This window comes from Argopecten irradians, chromosome 9 (assembly GCF_041381155.1).
Source record: "Argopecten irradians isolate NY chromosome 9, Ai_NY, whole genome shotgun sequence".
NCBI lineage: Eukaryota > Metazoa > Mollusca > Bivalvia > Pectinida > Pectinidae > Argopecten > Argopecten irradians.
The window spans coordinates 43,117,954-43,136,825 of NC_091142.1; the positions used below are offsets into that span (position 1 = coordinate 43,117,954).

General features: G+C 36.2%; 1 protein-coding gene across 2 annotated transcripts in view; it reads right to left on the bottom strand.

Moving 5' to 3' along the window:
* Positions 1 to 18,616, bottom strand: part of LOC138332392 (TNF receptor-associated factor 4-like) — a 47,746-nt gene extending 29,130 nt beyond the window's left edge. The window contains exon 1 of one of the 2 annotated variants that reach the window (XM_069280480.1): positions 18,511 to 18,616. The gene's annotated coding sequence lies outside the window, so the exon portion shown is untranslated. The remainder of the gene's footprint in view (positions 1 to 18,510) is intronic. The other variant, XM_069280477.1, reaches the window with a different exon arrangement.
* Positions 18,617 to 18,872: the final 256 nt, after the last annotated feature.

An 18,872-nucleotide genomic window follows, 5' to 3' on the forward strand; every position in this document is an offset into this window, starting at 1 on the left:
AAGACTATATAACCACTAGGATATCAGCTGTCACCCTAGATTATCTCTCCTTATACATTGTAGTTCCCTAAGACTATATAACCACTAGGATATCAGCTGTCACCCTAGATTATCTCTCCTTATACATTGTAGTTCCCTAAGACTATATAACCACTAGGATATCAGCTGTCACCCTAGATTATCTCCCCTTATACATTGTAGTTCCCTAAGACTATATAACCACTAGGATATCAGCTGTCACCCTAGATTATCTCCCCTTATACATTGTAGTTCCCTAAGACTATATAACCACTAGGATATCAGCTGTCACCCTAGATTATCTCTCCTTATACATTGTAGTTCCCTAAGACTATATAACCACTAGGATATCAGCTGTCACCCTAGATTATCTCTCCTTATACATTGTAGTTCCCTAAGACTATATAACCACTAGGATATCAGCTGTCACCCTAGATTATCTCCCCTTATACATTGTAGTTCCCTAAGACTATATAACCACTAGGATATCAGCTGTCACCCTAGATTATCTCCCCTTATACATTGTAGTTCCCTAAGACTATATAACCACTAGGATATCAGCTGTCACCCTAGATTATCTCCCCTTATACATTGTAGTTCCCTAAGACTATATAACCACTAGGATATCAGCTGTCACCCTAGATTATCTCTCCTTATACATTGTAGTTCCCTAAGACTATATAACCACTAGGATATCAGCTGTCACCCTAGATTATCTCTCCTTATACATTGTAGTTCCCTACGTCTATATAACTACTAGGATATCAGCTGTCACCCTAGATTATCTCCCCTTATACATTGTAGTTCCCTAAGTCTATATAACCACTAGGATATCAGCTGTCACCCTAGATTATCTCTCCTTATACATTGTAGTTCCCTAAGACTATATAACACTGATATCAGCTGTCACCCTAGATTATCTCCCCTTATACATTGTAGTTCCCTAAGACTATATAACTACTAGGATATCAGCTGTCACCCTAGATTATCATTGTAGTTCCCCCTATATAACCATCAGCTGTCAGATTATTCCCCTTATACAAGTTCCCTAAGACTATATAACTACTAGGATATCAGCTGTCACCCTAGATTATCTCCCCTTATACATTGTAGTTCCCTAAGACTATATAACCACTAGGATATCAGCTGTCACCCTAGATTATCTCCCCTTATACATTGTAGTTCCCTAAGACTATATAACCACTAGGATATCAGCTGTCACCCTAGATTATCTCTCCTTATACATTGTAGTTCCCTAAGTCTATATAACCACTAGGATATCAGCTGTCACCCTAGATTATCTCCCCTTATACATTGTAGTTCCCTAAGACTATATAACCACTAGGATATCAGCTGTCACCCTAGATTATCTCCCCTTATACATTGTAGTTCCCTAAGACTATATAACCACTAGGATATCAGCTGTCACCCTAGATTATCTCCCCTTATACATTGTAGTTCCCTAAGACTATATAATCACTAGGATATCAGCTGTCACCCTAGATTATCTCTCCTTATACATTGCAGTTCCCTAAGTCTATATAACCACTAGGATATCAGCTTTCACCCTAGATTATCTCTCCTTATACATTGTAGTTCCCTAAGTCTATATATAACCACTAGGATATCAGCTGTCACCCTAGATTATCTCCCCTTATACATTGTAGTTCCCTAAGTCTATATAACCACTAGGATATCAGCTGTCACCCTAGATTATCTCCCCTTATACATTGTAGTTCCCTAAGACTATATAACCACTAGGATATCAGCTGTCACCCTAGATTATCTCTCCTTATACATTGTAGTTCCCTAAGACTATATAACCACTAGGATATCAGCTGTCACCCTAGATTATCTCTCCTTATACATTGTAGTTCCCTAAGACTATATAACCACAAGGATATCAGCTGTCACCCTAGATTATCTCCCCTTATACATTGTAGTTCCCTAAGACTATATAACCACTAGGATATCAGCTGTCACCCTAGATTATCTCCCCTTATACATTGTAGTTCCCTAAGACTATATAACCACTAGGATATTAGCTGTCACCCTAGATTATCTCTCCTTATACATTGTAGTTCCCTAAGACTATATAACCACTAGGATATCAGCTGTCACCCTAGATTATCTCTCCTTATACATTGTAGTTCCCTACGTCTATATAACTACTAGGATATCAGCTGTCACCCTAGATTATCTCCCCTTATACATTGTAGTTCCCTAAGTCTATATAACCACTAGGATATCAGCTGTCACCCTAGATTATCTCTCCTTATACAATGTAGTTCCCTAAGACTATATAACCATCAGCTGTCACCCTAGATTATCTCCCCTTATACATTGTAGTTCCCTAAGACTATATAACTACTAGGATATCAGCTGTCACCCTAGATTATCTCCCCTTATACATTGTAGTTCCCTAAGACTATATAACCATCAGCTGTCACCCTAGATTATCTCCCCTTATACATTGTAGTTCCCTTAGACTATATAACTACTAGGATATCAGCTGTCACCCTAGATTATCTCCCCTTATACATTGTAGTTCCCTAAGACTATATAACCACTAGGATATCAGCTGTCACCCTAGATTATCTCCCCTTATACATTGTAGTTCCCTAAGACTATATAACCACTAGGATATCAGCTGTCACCCTAGATAATCTCTCCTTATACATTGTAGTTCCCTAAGTCTATATAACCACTAGGATATCAGCTGTCACCCTAGATTATCTCCCCTTATACATTGTAAATCCCTAAGACTATATAACCACTAGGATATCAGCTGTCACCCTAGATTATCTCCCCTTATACATTGTAGTTCCCTAAGACTATATAACCACTAGGATATCAGCTGTCACCCTAGATTATCTCCCCTTATACATTGTAGTTCCCTAAGACTATATAACCACTAGGATATCAGCTGTCACCCTAGATTATCTCTCCTTATACATTGTAGTTCCCTAAGTCTATATAACCACTAGGATATCAGCTTTCACCCTAGATTATCTCTCCTTATACATTGTAGTTCCCTAAGTCTATATAACCACTAGGATATCAGCTGTCACCCTAGATTATCTCCCCTTATACATTGTAGTTCCCTAAGTCTATATAACCACTAGGATATCAGCTGTCACCCTAGATTATCTCCCCTTATACATTGTAGTTCCCTAAGACTATATAACCACTAGGATATCAGCTGTCACCCTAGATTATCTCCCCTTATACATTGTAGTTCCCTAAGTCTATATAACCACTAGGATATCAGCTGTCACCCTAGATTATCTCCCCTTATACATTGTAGTTCCCTAAGACTATATAACCACTAGGATATCAGCTGTCACCCTAGATTATCTCCCCTTATACATTGTAGTTCCCTAAGACTATATAACCACTAGGATATCAGCTGTCACCCTAGATTATCTCTCCTTATACATTGTAGTTCCCTAAGACTATATAACCAATAGGATATCAGCTGTCACCCTAGATTATCTCCCCTTATACATTGTAGTTCCCTAAGTCTATATAACCATCAGCTGTCACCCTAGATTATCTCCCCTTATACATTGTAGTTCCCTAAGACAATATAACCACTAGGATATCAGCTGTCACCATAGATTATCTCCCCTTATACATTGTAGTTCCCTAAGACTATATAACTACTAGAATATCAGCTGTCACCCGAGATTATCTCCTCTTATACATTGTAGTTCCCTAAGACTATATAACCACTAGGATATCAGCTGTCACCCTAGATTATCTCTCCTTATACATTGTAGTTCCCTAAGTCTATATAACCACTAGGATATCAGCTGTCACCCTAGATTATCTCCCCTTATACATTGTAGTTCCCTAAGTCTATATAACCACTAGGATATCAGCTGTCACCCTAGATTATCTCCCCTTATACATTGTAGTTCCCTAAGACTATATAACCACTAGGATATCAGCTGTCACCCTAGATTATCTCCCCTTATACATTGTAGTTCCCTAAGACTATATAACCAATAGGATATCAGCTGTCACCCTAGATTATCTCCCCTTATACATTTGTAGTTCCCTAAGACTATATAACCACTAGGATATCAGCTGTCACCCTAGATTATCTCCCCTTATACATTGTAGTTCCCTAAGACTATATAACCACTAGGATATCAGCTGTCACCCTAGATTATCTCCCCTTATACATTGTAGTTCCCTAAGACTATATAACCACTAGGATATCAGCTGTCACCCTAGATTATCTCCCCTTATACATTGTAGTTCCCTAAGACTATATAACCAATAGGATATCAGCTGTCACCCTAGATTATCTCCCCTTATACATTGTAGTTCCTTAAGACTATATAACTACTAGGATATCAGCTGTGTCACCCTAGATTATCTCCCCTTATACATTATAGTTCCCTAAGACTATATAACCACTAGGATATCAGCTGTCACCCTAGATTATCTCCCCTTATACATTGTAGTTCCCTAAGACTATATAACCATCAGCTGTCACCCTAGATTATCTCCCCTTATACATTGTAGTTCCCTAAGACTATATAACTACTAGGATATCAGCTGTCACCCTAGATTATCTCCCCTTATACATTGTAGTTCCCTAAGACTATATAACCACTAGGATATCAGCTGTCACCCTAGATTATCTCCCCTTATACATTGTAGTTCCCTAAGACTATATAACCACTAGGATATCAGCTGTCACCCTAGATTATCTCCCCTTATACATTGTAGTTCCCTAAGACTATATAACCACTAGGATATCAGCTGTCACCCTAGATTATCTCTCCTTATACATTGTAGTTCCCTAAGACTATATAATCACTAGGATATCAGCTGTCACCCTAGATTATCTCTCCTTATACATTGTAGTTCCCTAAGCCTATATAACCACTAGGATATCAGCTGTCACCCTAGATTATCTCTCCTTATACATTGTAGTTCCCTAAGACTATATAACCACTAGGATATCAGCTGTCACCCTAGATTATCTCCCCTTATACATTGTAGTTCCCTAAGACTATATAACCACTAGGATATCAGCTGTCACCCTAGATTATCTCCCCTTATACATTGTAGTTCCCTAAGACTATATAACCATCAGCTGTCACCCTAGATTATCTCCCCTTATACATTGTAGTTCCCTAAGACAATATAACCACTAGGATATCAGCTGTCACCATAGATTATCTCCCCTTATACATTGTAGTTCCCTAAGCCTATATAACCACTAGGATATCAGCTGTCACCCTAGATTATCTCCCCTTATACATTGTAGTTCCCTAAGACTATATAACCATCAGCTGTCACCCTAGATTATCTCCCCTTATACATTATAGTTCCCTAAGACTATATAACCACTAGGATATCAGCTGTCACCCTAGATTATCTCCCCTTATACATTGTAGTTCCCTAAGACAATATAACCACTAGGATATCAGCTGTCACCCTAGATTATCTCTCCTTATACATTGTAGTTCCCTAAGACTATATAACCACTAGGATATCAGCTGTCACCCTAGATTATCTCCCCTTATACATTGTAGTTCCCTAAGACTATATAACCACTAGGATATCAGCTGTCACCCTAGATTATCTCCCCTTATACATTGTAGTTCCCTAAGACTATATAACCACTAGGATATCAGCTGTCTCCCTTTAAGAATGCCTTGTTCTGCTTTTTAATAAACCTAAAACTTGTATTTCATAGTGTAAGACACAGTTTTGTACACTAAACCATTTCCCTTATCAATTTCTCTATAAACACACCTACATACAATATATATTTTCTAGTTGACAGGTATATGTATATCCTTAGTACATCTTCACCTTTAGGCTTGATCTCATGATCACCTCATTATGGCCACATCAAACTGACCAGCATTCATTACGCCCACATCAAACTGACCAGCCCTCATTATGGCCACATCAAACTGACCAGTCCAGTGAATCTGTGACCATTAGGTGATATCAAAGTGACCGTCCAATGAATCATGATGATATATCAAAGTGGACAGTGTTTCTGTCGCCTGAGCCCTGCAGCCTGAGCCCTGTCACCTGAGCTGTACAATCTAACACAATTTATCTCACCTTTATTGTCACATTAACTCTACTTATAATCAATTACACAAATCTGGTAATACTACAGTAATAAGGTACATTCCAACCTCACACTATATAATGTAACACTGGGCAGAGTGTCAGATAGAGAAATAGACATCATAATCATAATCATTATCAACATCATCACCACCATGACACCATCATTATCATCATCATCATGACATCATCATTATCATGACATCATCATCATCATCATGACATCATCATCATGACATCATCATCATCATCATGACATCATCATCATCATCATCATCATGACACCATCATCATCATCATCATCATGACATCATCATTATCATGACATCATCATTATCATCATCATCATGACATCATCATTATCATGACATCATCATCATCATCATGACACCATCATCATCATCATCATCATGACATCATCATTATCATGACATCATCATCATCACCACGACACCATCATCATCATCATCACCATGACATCATCATCATCATCATTATCATCATCACCATCATCATCACCACGACACCATCATCATCATCACCATCATCACCACCATGACATCATCATTATCATGACATCATCATCACCATGACATCATCATCACCATCATCATCACCATGACATCATCATCATCATGACATCATCATCATCATGACATCATCATCATCACCACGACACCATCATCATCATCACCATGACATCATCATCATCATCATCATGATTATAAAATGCTTCACTTCTTTCTAGTTCTTGTGTTTGTTATCCTTGAGTTTCAGCTACTTACTCATATGTGTTAGGTCAGCATGCAGTTCCAGGGACATTGTGTATATATATATATATGTCTATAAACATTACTTTTGGAAAATGAATCAATTAATCAGATCTGTGATACAACTAAATACAAACATTATAAGGCTACTAGGGTGGACATACACAAATTATTTAATGAAGACATATAAAGGTAATAGTGATACAGGTATACATAACTGACAAATTAATGATCTTATAGACTAATATGTACAGTTAATACTGCTGTCAACAACCTGAAAGTCCTGTTCCTGTATGTACTTTTTCTATTCTATTATCTGTTGATATAAAATCTTTAGTACATAACTGACATGGCACAAATCCTGTGTAAAGTTACTTACTTATAATCTACACTTCCAATCAGTGTCATTTAGCATTAGGGCGACACTAGCTCTTTACCCCTTACTTGTGTGTTTATATCGTAATTGTAATCCGACCAATCAAAACAACAATATTGACAGTGGCCTGTTATTGTGGGGGTATTACGGTACGTAATTAGTGTAAGGACGGATCACAAAGTTAAGTACAACAGATCAGCCATGAAATACCGTGTAACAAATTATAAGTCTCTAACAGTGGTCAGTCCTAAGTCTTTAACTAAGGCCAATGGTCAAGTTTCAAGTGTCCAGGCAGAATAAGGAACATCCATAATACCGCTGATCTGACCTTCAAGCTGAAGATCAACTTTTAATACGTTCAATCACTACCTCAAATATGTACTTGCTGTTGTTGATATGTCAGCTCAACCTACTTAGCTTAAAGGTCATCCTTCTGTTACAAGTTATTTCTCTGGAATCAAATTTAATCTTTATCAAATCTGCCTATAGTACACAGTATAAAATACATTGTTGAGGAAATTAAAATTCCAGACCAAAAAAGCTTTAGGTATTTTGTATTATCATATCGGTCATTACAAGGTCTACAATAGGAGAAGGTCAATAATCAGATGTATGTACCTCCAGTTTAACATTAAAACTTGCTTTAAAAGCGTTCATTAAGAAGCATTCATGTTGATATAACCAGCAGTAACAGTATATGACCTTTTGATGAAGTATTCTAATATCAAAATCTTCCAATATATCTGGTGATCTATGCAAAATATATCTGGTGATCTATGCAACAATATATCTGGTGATCTATGCAACAATATATCTGGTGATCTATGCAACAATATATCTGGTGATCTATGCAACAATATATCTGGTGATCTTGCAACAATATATCTGGTGATCTATGTAACACTTTGAAATCTTGTCAGTTTAGTCAATTTAAATGAACCTGTTGTTAGGTTCTACGTGTATGACACCTCATTTTTTTTTACTTTTAGATACTTGGAGACTTACTGTAAAGTCAATACTAAGACCACAAGATATTGTTCTGTTGATCTATTTTGAGTGGTTAAGGTGTCCCAACATATAACCTCAAGCCCTCCACCTCTGGGTCATGAGTTCCAATCTCATGTGGGGCAGTTGCCAACTCACTGCTGGTCAGTGGTTTTTCTCCAAATACTGCGGTTTTGCTACATTATTAAACCCCCACATTGTTTAATGATCCTGGTTGTTAATAGGACGTAAAACTAAACAAACAAACCAAACCAAATCTTTATCAGTCTTCCCTAATTTCTATTTGACTGCCTTATAAAGACATACATTTTATAATATATTATCAGTTGATCATTTAAGTTGAACAGTACATCTTTTCAAAACCGATCCTTGTCTGATCTGAATCCATGAACATTTCGGCCTAATTTTACTAAGTAAAGTCTGTATAACCCAGTGGGTTACACTTTACATTCTGATTTGACCATTATTGATGTTTTCCAATAAAATCATACCTAACTCTACTATATATACCAGCCTGTAGAGTTATCTCCCTTCCTGTCTAGTGACAGATGTGGACGATGTAATCTTACACTGTAGGAATCAGATGACACCTCATGAATATTTAAAATTGTGTGACACCTCATGGATATTTAAATTCACCTTTCTTCTAGTTCACTAATCCTGAAAGGCCTGTTATAAACACTAGCTGTATTCCTAGCTACAAAATGCCCCACTGTCTATGGTTTTACCAGATATAATGGTTATAAAGACTACATACCCCTCCGTCATCACCTGTTATAAACACTCGCTGTATTCCTAGCTACACAATGCCCCGCTGTCTATGGTTTTACCAGATATAATGGTTATAAGGACTACATACTTCTCCATCATCACCTGTCAAAAGCTGTGTGAATGTAACACAAACATGTATAGAATTGTACCATAGCTAATAATATATATAATAATTCAATAGATTATCACACCCTAGTTTGTATAACAGTAGGAAATTAACTCCCCCTAGTTTGGAGATTCTCCCCCTAGTTTGGAGATTCTCCCCCTAGAGTTTGTAGAATGTATCGTAATAATGTTCTAGATTATCTTCCCCTAGTAGTTTGGAAACTATATACAATGTATATATATTTATCATTTGATGTACTAAATTGTCTCCCCTTGACGTTGCAAAATCTATCTTAATAATGTTCTAGATTATCTTCCCCTCGTAGTTTGGAAACTATATACAATGTACAGTGAAACCTCCAAAAACCGAACCTTCTCAAAACCGATCACCTCTAGAAACCGAACATGGATGTCATGTACGGAATGAATTCCTCTTTATTAATAGTATATAAAACTTCCCAAAACCGATCCCGCCCAATTCCAAATACCGGACCGATTTTGAGATCGGAATAGTCAAATGTAACTAAAATACACTTCTGAAAACCGGCCTTACCTGAGCGACACCGATAGATTGCATTGAGGTCTGATCAACCGACCGTGAAATACACACATACCTGTACCATAGTTGTTGTATGCCATGTCCTTGGGCATGTATATACCGATGGGAAGGCTATAGGTACACAGTAATTATACCCGAGATGGTGGTGTAATTATTTAATCATGCCTATTGTTTAGATATCTAACGAAGGTCTACCATGTGCACGCGGTTTGTTTACTGTAGGAAAACAAACAGAGCTAGTAATAAAGAGAAAGTTTCGTATTCAAATCACACGGTTTTTTTTTTATTTTACATATGTAGTTGTCGGATAACGTAAATTATCTGTATGAAGAAGCCGAAGCCAGGTATTGTTTTAGAAAATGTCTGTCATATATTGACCGGCATCGACTGATCATCGTGTAATATTAGACCATATAATTTGATTCTTGACGTAACCGGAAGCGATCGGTCGTATGTAGGTTGCAGACGAGAACATCCCAAAGAACATTCATGCAACTAACTAACTAAACTACGTTTATAAGCGGTAACAAAGTCAAGTTTGCTGTAATCCATTCCTTTTAAACGTATGATTCTCTCTTTTGTGATAACATTCACATTAACAATCAATATCGGTCGGTTTTAACGAACACTAGGCATACATGCGGTGCACTAATGTAAAAAACGACTTCCGATCGATTAAATCCGGATCGTGATGATCGGTATTCGGTTCACTTCTCCACACCGAACCCTCTCTAAACCGGCCGAAATTATATGCACCGACCATGATCAGTTTCGAGGAGTTCCACTGTATATATATTTATCATTTGATGTACTAAATTGTCTCCCCTTGACGTTGCAGAATCTATCTTAATAATGTTCTAGATTATCTTCCCCTCGTAGTTTGGAAACTATATACAATGTATATATATTTATCATTTGATGTACTAAATTGTCTCCCCTTGACGTTGCAGAATCTATCTTAATAATGTTCTAGATTATCTTCCCCTAGTAGTTTGGAAACTATATATATATATTCATCATATGATGTACTAAATTGTCTCCCCTTGATGTTGCAGAATCTATCTTATTATTAATATTATATGTACTAGATCATTTCCTTGTTTGAAGTTTCTATCTTTATAATATACTAGATTATCTCCCCCTAATTTGGAGAATCTAACTTTCACAAGAAATGTATGTCATACCGTATATTACTGAAACGCTCAACAAATGATATGCTGAATATACAGATAATATCTAATTGTCATGCATCAGGTTCTGGCTATGGTTAAACTTTTCTACTATTATCTTCTCCAATATCTGAATGCACCTTTAACTTCACACTTATAAAGACCATCTGGGTACTAAATCGATGTCCTATAGACTACAGTATCCAGTAAACATGCCTAAATTATGAATACATTATCCAAATTTACACAGTATATTGATGATTTTATTGCCTTGCTGAGCTAATTTTGTACCAATTTAAAATTCACAACCATTAAAGATGAAGCCTGCTCAGACAAGACCCCGTCACCCCGCCAATTTTCTTGTAAACGTATTAAAAAAAGAACAATATTTCTGGCTCCCCAATAACATCATTGAGAATTTCTCACCATAAAACTAATTGTCGGTAAGTATGATCACCAATGATGCGCGGTATATAAACTGTTCACCGCGACATTACCATGACACAATAAGACCCAGTATGATATCTAACACCCGAGGTATCAGGCTCTCCCGTATTTCTCATTATCTATTGGCATCTTATTAGGGATACATGAATTATGTATTATCTTTTTATGTTCTCCAGTTCTCTCACATGCCTTAACTTGTCATATTAATATTTATAATCTAGGTAGAAAAATAATGTCAGTGTAGGAAGTACAGTAGCAGAAAATTACCTTATCACAATATGCAAGTTCTGGCATCTCCAACAAACGTAGGCCGGTTGTATGATACATGGGTGAAGTTAGACTGGCCACCAGACCCTCAGTTGCCGATAAGACTTTCTCAGCAGAGTTCTTTACTAGATTATCTCCCCCTAGTTTAAAACTTAGAATCAGGCATGCAGTAGAGACAAAATTAATCAAGCCAAATTTTAAAGATTTTTTTTAATATTCTAGAGACTGGTGGTCAGTCTATGGTGAAGTAATTAAAGCAAGTTTCATTTAGTTTTAATGATTGGTAAAACTAATTTGTGGCAGTGTAAAAAACTTATCCCCAACCCTTTTTGAACACATTCCACCCGTAACAATCAACAGAACACTGAAGAAAGTCAATTTGACACACTTACCATCTGATAATGGTGGACTCTCATGGGGCTAATGTTTCCCTGTATATGACAGATAAAAGTTACCTGGTAGATTTTCTTATCCATGATTACAGAAAATGAATCAAAAGTATAATTCATTATAAGAAAAAGAATGTTTTCTCCCCGATATTGATCTGGCCTTTGACATGTCTCCGCTTCGTAATCAATACATCATTTGTTGTCGTCTGTCTCGATTATACCACAAATACTGGCTATATTGAAGATAATCCTTTGACTGATGGCTAAAACATGTCACATCTACGAGGTGGGATTTTCTTTGTTAGAGTCAGAATAGAATACAGAAAGCCATCAGGACAAAGAAAGGGGACACAACCTCGCCTCATTAGGTAACCACTTACACGGATAAGTCAGGAAAATGTAGGGAGATGTTCATGTTTCTCGTGGAGACACCTTAATACAGAATAATACTTATAACATTACAGAAAACTCATTCTCAGGTGATAGGATTTAAAGATAAATTTCACTGACACCCAACCCTAGATACTACAAACAGCTGATACAGATTATTCTTTCTTTGTCATGTAAATGGCCGAGGTATAAAGAACAATATACCCTGATAATCTATAAAGATATGATAACCTACCAGGTGATTCTAATACTCTGTCACACCCTCCCACTGAGATATGACATCGACTGTAAATGATTTATTTGTTTTCCAGGTGGGTACATTCTCTAAGCCATAATATGTATGTGTTGAAGTGATATTCATCTCAAGTATCTTAAATCATCTTATTACCGTACTAATTAAACCTCCATCAATTAAGTATGGTGGATGGAGACTTTATGATTGTAAAACATGTATAAAAAACAGCTTTATTTGTTAATATTCCATAAACTGGCGGAAATAGTTCTACAATCTGTAACAACTATAGCTGAAAATCAATTTACAAATAAGATAACCATTTCACCTTCAAAACATCATTTTAAGCTACATGTTTTCTTCTAAATTGAAGCATGCATGCATGATTTAGATGTCAATGATTTTACACAGTTGTGTGAAGTGTGGAATCTTATTATAACACACCTGTGATACAGTTGTGTGAAATGTGGAATCTTTATAACACACCTGTGATACAGTTGTGTGAAATGTGGAATCTTTATAACACACCTGTGATACAGTTGTGTGAAATGTGGAATCTTTATAACACACCTGTGATACAGTTGTGTGAAATGTGAATTTATAACACACCTGTGATACAGTTGTGTGAATGTGGAATCTTTATAACACACCTGTGATACATTGTGTGAAAGTGGAATCTTTATAACACATGTGATACAGTTGTGTAATGTGTTAAATGTGATCTTTATAACACACCTGTGATACAGTTGTGTGAAATGTGGAATCTTTATAACACACCTGTGATACAGTTGTGTGTGGATCTTATAACACACGTGATGTGTGATACACAGTTGTGTGAATGTGGAATCTTTATAACACACTGTGATACGTTTGTGAAAGTGTGGAATCTTTATAACACACCTGTGATACAGTTGTGTGAAATGTGGAATCTTTATAACACACCTGTGATACAGTTGTGTGAAGTGTGGAATCTTTATAACACACCTGTGATACAGTTGTGTGAAATGTGGAATCTTTATAACACACCTGTGATACAGTTGTGTGAAATGTGGAATCTTTATAACACACCTGTGATGCATTACACAGCATCTGTTTAAAAGAACTCAATAATCTGTAAAAAAAATATTCCAAGGAAATTGTAATAAAATTATTACAAGTCCTCTGTAAATGGACAGACAAGGAATTACAGAACTGAATATTAATAGACACACTTAACTGTACAGGATATAAAGGAATCTGTTGAAATCAAACAGAAAAAACCTTAGATGAAGTCAGCTCCAATATTTACAAAGGCCAGATAAATTTTTATCTACATCAGATTCTATTTAAGTACATGGGAAATTGTTCTATAAATAAAGGCTGCCCTATGATAGAGTGTAATAATGCCTGAAGGTGATGATATTTAATAGCTAGGATAATAATCCCACCTCAGACAGGTAATTTAGGCCATTATGTCACCATGACGCTAAAAAAATCAAAACTCTTAGATTTGACAATACACAATAGAAACAGGAAATCAACATTAAGACAGAAATGATTTTCCCATCACTGATATGTGAGGGAATACAAAAATTCTATAAATAGCACTTCATAAATTGTCATTAGCATCCTAAATCATCCGTTAAAAAAATCATCATGAAAACATGAAATCAGATAAATGATCAATTACTGGCTGTAGCTGATGGTGATAATTGTGTGTAATGGACGGAGCTGAGTGGAGCTGAGTGGAGCTGAGTGACATCCTAAACATTTCATGTACACTAATACAACGTAGTCTATTAACTTTATCAATAACAATAATTACAGGCTTCTTCTCTATACCATATTCAACCCAATAAATGCCCAGTGAAGTTAAAACCTGAGGGTTACTTAAGAGAACCATGGACAACACTTTCATCAAATTAGTACAAATAGTAAGTCATATACCAATTTGCAAAAGAAATTGAAATAAAAAATTCTATTATTTAGTATGAGGTACCCCAGTAAATTCTGTAAAAATGAAGCTTCAAATAGGGACGAGAGGCACTTATAGGGACAGGGTGCTTATTAAGTTGGTTTTGTTGTCATTTGCTCAATAAGTTCACGTCCAATCCATTTGTTGTTTAGGTCAAATGTAAGGACAGCTTACTTGTATAAGTAGCTGAAATAGAGTAAGAATGGGCTGATCTATTTTGAACAAGAAGCTCGATCAATTGATCGGTTTGGCATCTGGCTACTACAGGTCCAGGTTCGAACCCAGGTCTGGCCTCTACATATTCTCCTCTAGATCTCCTGTTACAAATATTGGCGAGCTTATATTTACCGACTTGTTTTAAGTCTTGAGGGAACATTTAGCAAAGGGTATGCAATCTTGTGAGTTGTTGGTTGTATCTTTGAGGGTGATGACTTGGAGAAAGGATCAAGGAATAGCTAAATTGGACTTGGTCAATCATCTGTAACCAAGTACCTCAGTCAGTAGAATATTCAGCTAGTGTTTGGAAGGTCCTGGAATTAAACCCTGAACTGGCTACTACAATGGCGGATTGTCAGCTGTCAATCAAACTGCACATGATTTTGCATTTTGGATTGTGTGTGTTATGATGTTTGCTCCAACAAAGAATAGAAACATGTGCGTTTGCGAGCACGAGGCGTGGCTATATTACACCTGGGGATTGGTCCATTGATCAGGAAACCTCACACGTTTCTATGGATTGTAGATCTATAGTGCTATCTCACCGAAATCTAGTGTCTAGTAGAATAACAGGGTAACCATGGTCACTCAGCTTACATGATGTCTAGTAGAATAGCAGGGTAGAATGGCAGAGTACTCACTCAGTTTACATGATGGAATACCCAGGTAAATAATAAACAGGAAACAGATACTTTGGTGGCTGGTGACCTAAACCCTGTCCATTATTTTTCAGTCAATAATGTGATAACAGCAGCTAAATCCTTAATCAGAAAACTTTTATAAATCAATATAAAACAACAATATCATATTCTGTAATATCTGTCCTGACATGATGTACATGTATATACACTATAAATTTCCCAGACATTCCAGAGTGAAAAGTACATACTGTTTGATGTAATAAAACAAAATGTGGGTTGGAGAAGAATGTTAATTAAATTACCAGTATCAGAGATGAAAGAATTTATATTGATCAGCTTTATCTATGTCAGTCAGTCGTAACACCGCCACAGAAACTGACACAAAAACAGTGGAGGTTGTATACGCCAATAAAAAACAAGGTTATTGAGTTCTGGTTATAGTTCTACTGTTGGTAAATATCACAAATATTCACATCCATTAACCTTAATGCAAATGTTAAAAGTCACCAAGTATCAAAACCTTAAAGCAAAGTCAAATCAAAGTGAAATAGGTATTAAGGAGAATGATCATTATCAGTAATACTGACAAAGTCTGGTTCTGGTTCAGGAAATTTGACCATTTACTATGATTCTTTATAAATTCATGTAGAGGGCAATTAATGAGACCTCAATTTTCATGAAATATGTGTATTTGCTATACTGTACCAACCTTGAGTTAATCATTATATGGACATAAATAGTGTATTTATGTACAAGTGAAACTTCTTAATGATTAATGACATAGCATAAAACTAGATTATCCCCCTAGATTGAAACTGAAAATCATGCAGACATGTCGCAGTGATAGAAATTATTAAGCTAAAATTTGGTGATGTGTTTAATTCTATAGACTGGTGGCTAGTGGCCATTCTAAAGCCTAAGGTATACACATTTGTTGAGGGGTTGTCGGTACTTTTAATATAAAACAATAAAGCAGTTCCTTGTCTAATTGGACAAACAGGAAGTAACTTATTATCTGAACTGATGGAAAACATCCCACTTCCTGATGTTGGACCTCCCTCACGCCAGCTCCTGTATAACCAGCCAGATTCTCAGTTCTCTGGCCAGATGGCCCTGGAAACTCCCCTAATGAGATGAGGCTCATTACTATAATAACTTCATTGAGGATGATTTTTGTTACCATGGAAACAACTTTCATTAAAGAATGAGAACATAATTCCTGACCACAATGGTATACATCACCCTATAAATTGATCTACAATGTTAGATATAGCACACATGTGGCTCAGCACAGTGCCTAAGATCAAAATTCTCAAAATAATTTGGTTGCATTTATTTTGGTTGCATATTTTTTAAACCTTGGGAGAGGGAGGGGGATCAGTCAATTATCAAAACACAGGGAGGAATGTTTGTAACAAAGACAGAGTCTGTAGCCACTTATCCACTTATTCATTTAGTCACTTATTGCTAAATTTTTCTTCATAATGTGTGTTTTTAATGTATGCCCGTGAACAGCCATGATAATATGATTGTGCTAGGTTCTGTTGCTGGAGAATTCTAGTTCAGAGGTACCAGAGAAAGACCACCAACTTACATGACCATTTTATGAAATTAACTTCTGATAACAATCTACTTAGTGGAAACATATAATCTGCCACAACATCAGGTACCACGGTCAGGTGATGAAGTCATTATAGAACCTTATCTCTGATAACGAGGACGGCAGTAAAACATTATCTCGGTAATTACACCTGATAAGACAATAATCCATATAAGGTATCAATAATTACCGTAATTGACCCAATATTTACACCAGATAAAACAGTAATCCCAGGTAAGGATGGGATCTATAATTAATTACCATATTGGACCCAATAATCTTAATAGCAGCTTTATCACTACTTCCTTTTTGTCTGGTAATTTAAGAGGGGATGGCCTACTCCTTTACTGGATTACTGGAGAACATTACAGCAGATTATAGACTAATTGAATCAGTATTATTTGTATTACAGCATTAGATACATTAATGCCTATGTAAACAGAGTCACTACACCTAACACTAGACAATTACAACATAGCTATTTTTGTACCCCTGGGAGAGATGTCTGATTTCACTGTTAAGGTGTCCTATATAAATAGTTTACTTACCTAGCTCTGTTTAAACATTAAAATATCACCTTCCCTCCGAGACCAAAGAAGGTGACATATATTTTTATCTTTAGATAGCAGGAATACATTTCTAGTGTAGAAAGCTAACAATATAATATTTCACTCTGTTTAAACAAATGTCTACCTTTCTTTGAAAGATGAAAGCAGTTGTAGATTTTTATCCTGAAGATATAGTTGGGATACACATTACCATTGTACGTGTCTATCAATATAATAACCACTCATACCTGTGTAAATACCTGTCTGGGACGACGTACACTAATTATACAGCTCTACAAAGATTACACTTTTATCATTACATGATAAAGCCCTGGAAAGGCTTCTAGAGAATCAATATACTGACAGGCTGATTCAGGGTTTCCTAAACCACAAAAATGTTACATGTATCACCAGGTATACAATAACACAGGTATATATTGTATACAGGTAACAACACACACCTATCTCAACTACCCAAAACACAGTCACAGAGTACAGTAGAAAATGTACAAATGTATGAAGGAATAGGATTATCTATAATATCAGTATTAGACAAATTAAGGCACAAATAAGGACACTTAATGAGACAGTAAAGGATTTATATATATTAATTCTTCTAATTAGCTTACATAATCCAAACCATTCATTAAACATTGGTTTCTGCTATTGAAAAAAATCATATGGGCCTGTGTCAGTTTGCTGCTCAAAAAAGGCATATGGTAATTACAAGATTGGAGCTGCACTGTACTAGCTGTCAAAAAATTTGATGACTGTCATCAGAAACATATATACATCTGTATATATGTTTCTGCTGTCATATACAGCATGTATCTATAGTTTTGTCAGACTCAAATCTGCTGCAGCCAAAACACCTGTCAGCTGGTCCTTGTTTGGAACTGATACTATATATATAGTGAATTCGTTGTAGCAGCTGTGATGACTTACCTGAGAAATTCCTGCAGACAGACATCACAGAACGTATGACCACACGAGGACACTCTGACAGCCTCACGGACGGGCAGACGACACAGGGGACAGATACACTTAGTCCATGCACGTGTGTACGGTTGTGCAAAAAATCGTATCAATATTTCAAAACAATATGGATAAATCGTCTGAAATTAGACGGTCAAAGTTGTGTTGCAAATTAAATCGTTTTAAACTTTCGCGGGCATTTACTTTTTGAATACTTCGCACCTGGAAATCCGCCATTTTGTAGATCATATTACGGACAATAAATTTACAAAAAATCATAACCATAACTTTAAACCGCTTTGTACCGGAAGTCGGAAACCTTTTTAAGCGGC